Raw genomic sequence first — 7,178 nt, 5'->3', positions numbered from 1 at the left:
TCTACGTGTTAAGGTTGCAATCTTGGCCTCTGATGCTAGGGTTGGTTGAATTTGATGCATTCCTCCTCTTGAAGGTGTAGCTTTATCAGGTTCCCTAGTTGTTTCCCACTGTAAATTTTTCTCGGCTAGATCTTCTAAGAATTGCCAAGCTTCAGTAGTTTCTTTGTCCATAAATTGGCCTTGGCACATGGACTCTAGCATGGTTCTTGAGTTTGAATCTAACCCCTCATAGATGATCTGGCATAGTCTCCAAGTTTCTATTCCATGGTGTGGGCATTGGGTCAAAAGATTCTTGAAACGATCAAAGTACTTCCAAAATGATTCACCAGCTAGTTGGTAAAATTGATTTATTTCATTCCTAATCCTAGCTGTTTTATGATGGGGGAAATACTTTTTTAAAAATGTTCTCACAAAGCCCTCCCAAGTAGTGACAGAATAGTTTGGCAGACTATAAAGCCACTTCTTAGCATTGTCCTTAAGGGCAAAGTTGATTAATCTAAGTTTGACCTCATCCTCTGTTAATTGCAGTTTCATGGTTGCACATACCTCCTCAAATTCTCTAATAAATATATAAGCATCTTCTAATCCTGTGAATTTTGGAAGCATATTTATGATTTGAGGTTTGATTTCAAAATTGTTAGCTGTGGGTTGTGGCAACCTGATACAAGATGGTTGGATGGAGCCAACTGGATAACACAAATCCTTAAGGGTCATGGGTTGGATTGGTTCAGCCATTGGAACAACAGGAATTGACTCAATTCTAACTAGATGACCCGACACTCTTCTCTACACACGAGGTGTACGGTTCTCGATGTTTATACAATTTTTTTTTTTTTTTTTTATAAAATTTTTATGTATAAGGAAAAGAAAGAAAAGAGAAAAAGTTCTAAAGAGAAGATCCTAAGGAGTCCTAAATCTAAAGAAAAGTAACCAAATTAATTTAAATTTTAATTTTTTTTTTTTTTTTCAAACAAGTGAATCAATAAATTAAACTCAATCTATCCTAGGGTTAACCTAAATCTAGACAGCTCCTAACTGTTCCAAGATGACCCTTCAAACCTTCCAAGTGGAGATTGATCAACTAGTTAGCCAGGTAAGTATAAGAGGTGGGAGGTTCACTCATCGTTGCCTTTCTAGACACCAAACGAGTTGGCCAGGCCAGCAATTGAACCAATTTAACAAACCACCCTCAGGGACTTGCCTAGACACCAACTAATCAAACAACTCAAACTTGGTAGAACTCTTAGGGTTCTTTGTCCTATTGAGCTCGAATTCCTTAAGGTTGACGTCTAATTGATTTTAAGATTAAAAGTCTAGGTAATGCAATATGATGGAGATGGTTTTTGGGCTAAGGAAGGGTAATGAAATCCCCACCTTATCTTGTTAATGGGTTGATGCCCTTAGATTAATTATGAAAATGCAAATACAAATAAACAAGATGACCAAGAATGTAAAAGATTTTAATTTAGAATTTTTTTTTTATTTTGATATTTTACTTCACGATTATGAAATGTCTTTTGTTTTGTTTTATATATATATATTTTTTTGTGATTAAGTAAATTCAAATGATTAGGTCTAAAAGCAAAAGTAATTAACTAAAAATAATAAAAGAGAAATTAGAAGCATACCTGAGTTTTCCAGCAATCACCAACTAAATATAGAAACCTAAAGAAAAAAGAAAGAGAGTTATAACGCACGAAGAACAAATATTTGAAAATAATTTAAAACGCCAAATCCCCGGCAACGGCGCCAAAAACTTGATGTGCAAATCTTAAAATTTGTAAATAAAACCGCAAGCGCACGGTGTGCAGAGTAGCACGACCAGCGAGTACGGGTCGATCCCACAGAGACTTGGTTTTTAAAATGATTTTCAAATCTATGCTCAAGCGAGCTTTAACAAAAATCGAAAGTCGAAAGTTGTTTGCTAAAGACAATAAGACTAAGGATCTAGGGTTTTTGAATCCACTAGATCTAGATTAGGGAATTCTACCTAGAATTTTTCTTAATGATCCTAACGACTACTCCTCTTGTCTTTCCCAAGCATAGATTATGAAGGGACTAAGGCCCAACGATAATCCATCAAGATTCTTTACAGGGGAGTAGTAACTAGGATCCCTTAGGGTTTTCTCCTCCTATGCACTGAATCAAGCATGAACTATGAAGGGACTCTGACCCAACTGTAGTTCATCAAAAATTCTTGGCAAAAGAGAAAGAAAAAGAAACCCTAAGAAAAAGAAAGAACTCTATGTAAAATCCCTACTCATGATCTAGCTTCATCGCAAACCTTAGAAGGGATGCTTAGCTAGACATGATCTAAATCTACTTGCAAAATTTAAATGCAGAAAAATAAACTACCCTAATTTCATAAATTAAACTATCCTAATTGCATAAATTTAAACTGCATAATTTAAACTAACCTAATTGCATAAAATTAAATTGCATAAATTAAACTATCCTAATTGCAAGAAAAATAAATTGCATAATGTAAAGAGATGAAATTGCATAAAAATAAGATTTTATATATAAAAAAAAAATTATTACAAAAACCTCAAAGCTCGAGGCTTGAAAAGAGAGCTAAAAACCCCACTATCTAGGGTTACAAGCTTGATCTCAAGGAAGAATACATAAAACAAGGGCCTTTGGGGGCTTTTTATAGGCATTTGGGGGTTATAAGGTTTTCAAAACTTCCGATGTGGGACTAAGAGGTTTTAGGGGGTTTATGGTGCGCCGATGGGTCCATGGTCCATGCGCCTGTTGCTGTGGACCAGGCGGCTAACCAGATCACCAAATCAGTTGATTTTTGATCAATTTTGATCTGATTTGACTCGGGTTTGATCCAATTGAGTCTTCTTTCTTCATTCTTCAATTCCTGGGTCAATTTAACTCCGTTTTGCATAAAATTTGCGCCGTTGGAATCCTCTTTCCTTGTTCTTTCTATTGATGATCTCTTCTTCTGCAAAATATAATAACAAGTATCAATTTCTTAATAAAGTTAGATAATTTAGATATTAATTGATACTTTTATGTCAATTTGTGACATAAATCAACCATCTAGCAATAGTACCCGATGACTGGATAGGTCGAATAGTCGCAATCACAATATTCAGAACCTACGTGAATATGGTTACCGTATAATTCATCCCTTTTGACCCCTGTGTTTAGGACGACTCAGGGTTAAACTGTCAACCCTGATGAGATCATCCGAATTGTGCTCAACTCAATCAGTCCTGTGACTCCTTACTAGGACTACCCTGACCAAGATTTTGCTAAATTAAAACACGACTGTACACAGCTCCTAAACTGGAGTGGTCAATCCCATCTTGACACACGCACCGACAAGTCAAGTACTTGACTACACCCAACAGTCTTCCATCACTGAATTAGAAATTCAGGTAGTCCAGTGCCTAAGTGCAGTGAGTTGCTTGCAAGTCACCGTGGCGGTCTCAGTTCGGAGGGACATTTATACCCATATCCCATCGGAGCAAATCTTGACAGCAGAAATAGCTCCGGAGTCGGTCATGTTCAGTGCAGATGTACCATTACATCTCACCTGTATGCCATACCAGTGTCTCCACACTCCTTGGTTATGAGAACAACCAACCCATATAGCACACAACGACCTATGCTCGATAAACGTTGTCGTCCTTGATAACAACGTATCATTTGGTCGCAAACAGGTTTATGGACTAAGCGACAAATCCTCCTTTGTCGAGTCTAAATAGTCCTAAGGACTTCACCATAACACAGGAGTTCATTAGAAGATGAAATATTTATGATGAAAAAATATCAAAATAATTTTTATTTATTTATAATTCATGTACTAATACAAAAGGAGCACAACCGTCAACAGGCTGACGATTGACTTTGGGACACTATTCCCAACAGTATAGCCAAGTCTAATTTTCTGCATGTATATTTTTGCTTCAAAATATAATTTTAGCAGTCTCTCTCCATCGAGCAGAGCTGCTTTAATCAATATTAAAATTTGATCAAATGACTTCTGACTCCATCGGTTCATGATTTTGATATGAAGCAATTTTATCAAAAACTCTAACTTGAAAAACTTTATACAGTTTGGAGTGGCTCTCGTGCATCCCTTACAAGCTTTGCAAACTGTTCAGAGATCTCTTCTTCCTCAAACTATATATTATGTTCATGATCAGAATTGCTTTTAGATGCAGCAGTATTCACTCGTACATTCGAACAAGCACCTTGATATAAATCATGTAATAATTCTCCTATACCCGTATGTTCGATAGGTCCATCAGCATTACTATCATCTTCAGTATCGTCATCATCGCACACCACCTCATTCGGATCATCCTCCCCATGCCATGTCCAACAAGTATACTTCTTATCCATACCATATTGTAGCAAATGCTCCTCAACAAGTATTATGTGATGATATACCATATTGACACATCTCTTATATGGATACTTTATTCGACTAGCACTGTTAGCCTTATGCTGTGCAAAATTAATGAAATCTCGAACTCCTTTTCGGTATTCAGGCAAAAAAATTTTTCTAGCATTCATCCAACTTTTGTTGATATTCATCTAACAATAAACAAAAAATCATTAACAAAGAAAAAAAATTTCATGGTATTCAAGATCCCGATCTAAATTTCGAACTGAATCGCATTTCGAATTTCAGTCAAAATTCAGACTCGAATCTAGATCTAGATCACTTCATACAAAATAACACATGTTAAAAAAAGACAAGCCGACTGAACATTAACACAGAAAATGTGTGGCCCTATCCCTTTATGAAGTAAAAATATATGATCATATCTTTTTCAAATCATTATTAATAGGTGCGGCCCTATCCTTTTCAAAAAAATAATAATCTCATTATTATTATTAGTAAATATTTTATCTCATTTTTGTAAAAATTTCGACAGCATCTCCTCATAGTTCTCCAAGTATATGATGTGGATATGGTGCCCACGCACCCTATCCACCACATACCTGGAGAACAATGGACAGATAACTATTGAATACCACATAATGAAATAAAATATTAACTATTAACAATAATAATATTATTATTTTTTAAAAAAATCTAAATACGAGACGTCCAAATTTTGATCTCGATGAAGATCAAAATTTGAATTGAAATCTACAGCTCAATATAATTTAAATACCATCTCTGAACGTGTATGCGAAGATGGATTTCTAATTTATCAAAAAAGAATAACTTCGTATTGAAATTTTTTGATCAAAAATTTTCATAAAGTTTTCTCTAAAATAAAAATATCTTTTTTATTTATCATTTCAGCAGCATACAAAACAGTACATAAAATAATTTAATTATAACAATAACAGTAATGTGTATTGTGTTAGTGAAAAAATAATCAATCAAATAATTAACTAACTTCAGCAGTAATACTAAAAATAATATATAATAATTATAATAATATGCAACAATCATAATAATTCAGGTGCCCTAGCCTGACCCGACATGGATCGGATCGGACCCGACCCGACCCAACTCGACCCGCCCCAGCTCCACCCGACTTGCCCCAGCCTTTCGAACCCGGCCCGACCTACCCCATCCCAGCTCCGCCGTCACCGGCCCCAGCCCGACCCACCCTGGCTCCACCAACCCACCCCGACCCAACCCGACCTGGCTCCACCCAACTCGCCTCAGACCGACTGGACCCGGCCCGACCGGCCCCATCCAGGCCCGACCCACCCCAACCCAGGCCCAACCGACCCCATCCAGGCCTGACACGCAGGCCCAATGCGGCCGTGGGCCGCCGTCCTGACACGCCGACCGTGGCACGCAGGCCCCATGCAGCTGCGTGTGGTCATCCCAACACATCAGTCGCGGCATGCGGCGATCTGCAGGCCCCATGCGGTCGCGGGCCGCCATCCCAACACAGGCAGTCGGCCACGGCACGCGGCGGCCTGTAGGTCCGCAGGCCCCATGCGGTCGCAGGCGACCGTCCCGGCATGTTGGTCGTGGCATGCGGCGACCCGCAGGCCCCACACGGCTGCCAGCCTTCGGCCGTGGCACACCCCAAACCAAAAAAAAGAGACTTACTGGCGGCGCGGTGGTGGAGGTCGAGATGGGGATGGAGGATGTTGGAGGGGATGCCGGAGGGGAAGGAGCTCGGGATGCGCGTGCTAAGAGAAAATACCCTGGAGGGGAAGAGAAAAAAAATGGGTTTTCGATGGGATTTGATGGGATGCAGGGTATTAGCGATAAAAATTTTCATTGCTAATAATTCTTTTCATCACCAATAATTTGAATGAATAATTATTTGCGGCGAAAACTAAGTTCCATCGCTAATAGTTTCTGCCATAAAAAAATCCTGCTGGAAAAATTCATGCCCTGAAAATTATTATTTTCGATGAAATAAAATTTTCATCGCTATTTAGCTTATTAGCGACGAAAATCAAAAGATTTCCATCGCTAATAGTTTCCGCCATAAAAAAAATTCTCGCTAAAAAATCAACGCCTCGAAAAATTATTATTTACGATGAAAAATATTATTTTATCATAAATTACATAATTAGCAATGAAAATTATTTTTTGTCACTAATAATCAACAAAAAAAATTTTCTCATTCAAAGAAGAATTTTTTTAAATGAGAAATTTAAAATATGTCTTGTTCTTCGTATTATTTTCTCCCATTCATTTTTCATCCATCTCTTAATTTGGATAATGCAATAATAATATGCATATATGTGTGTGTGTGTGTCTATATATATATATATGTGTGTGTGTGTGTGTGTGTGTGTGTGTGTGTGTGTGTGTGTGTGTGTGTGTGTGTGTGTATATGTATGTATGTATGTATATGTGTGTGTGTATATATATGTGTATACATTCTTGGTATGAAGCAACAATCTCAATCTCACACTCAATGCCTACTCCTGGAACAAGACTAAACCATGTCCACTCCCTGGGGTTTGTCTGCCACTCCACCGCCACTGCCGCCCCTACCTCTCTTCCCCCTAAGCTCCGACTGTTGGGTTTGGCGGAGATGGAACCAGTGACCGTTGACTCAGTGGAAATCGGAGCTTCGTGATAGCTTAGGTCGTCAAGTCCACTGTCATCGGTGATGCGGTCATTTTCTCTGTTTTTCTTTGAAAATCCATAAGTGTCTGCAGATGAGAGCATTGCGTGGGGATCGGTGAGTTGTTCTTTGATTGCATATGTCTTAGATCTGCTT

General features: G+C 38.2%; 1 non-coding gene across 1 annotated transcript; it reads left to right on the top strand.

Moving 5' to 3' along the window:
• The first annotated feature begins 259 nt into the window (after window positions 1–259).
• On the top strand, window positions 260–366 carry LOC140851334 (small nucleolar RNA R71). The gene has a single exon (XR_012134086.1). It is a non-coding gene; the product is annotated as a small nucleolar RNA R71 (small nucleolar RNA).
• Window positions 367–7,178: the final 6,812 nt, after the last annotated feature.

This window comes from Elaeis guineensis, chromosome 8 (genome assembly GCF_000442705.2).
Source record: "Elaeis guineensis isolate ETL-2024a chromosome 8, EG11, whole genome shotgun sequence".
NCBI classification, from domain to species: Eukaryota; Viridiplantae; Streptophyta; class Magnoliopsida; order Arecales; family Arecaceae; genus Elaeis; species Elaeis guineensis.
The sequence above is the reverse complement of the archived record's forward strand: the minus strand, read 5'-3'. Positions and strand labels throughout refer to the sequence as shown.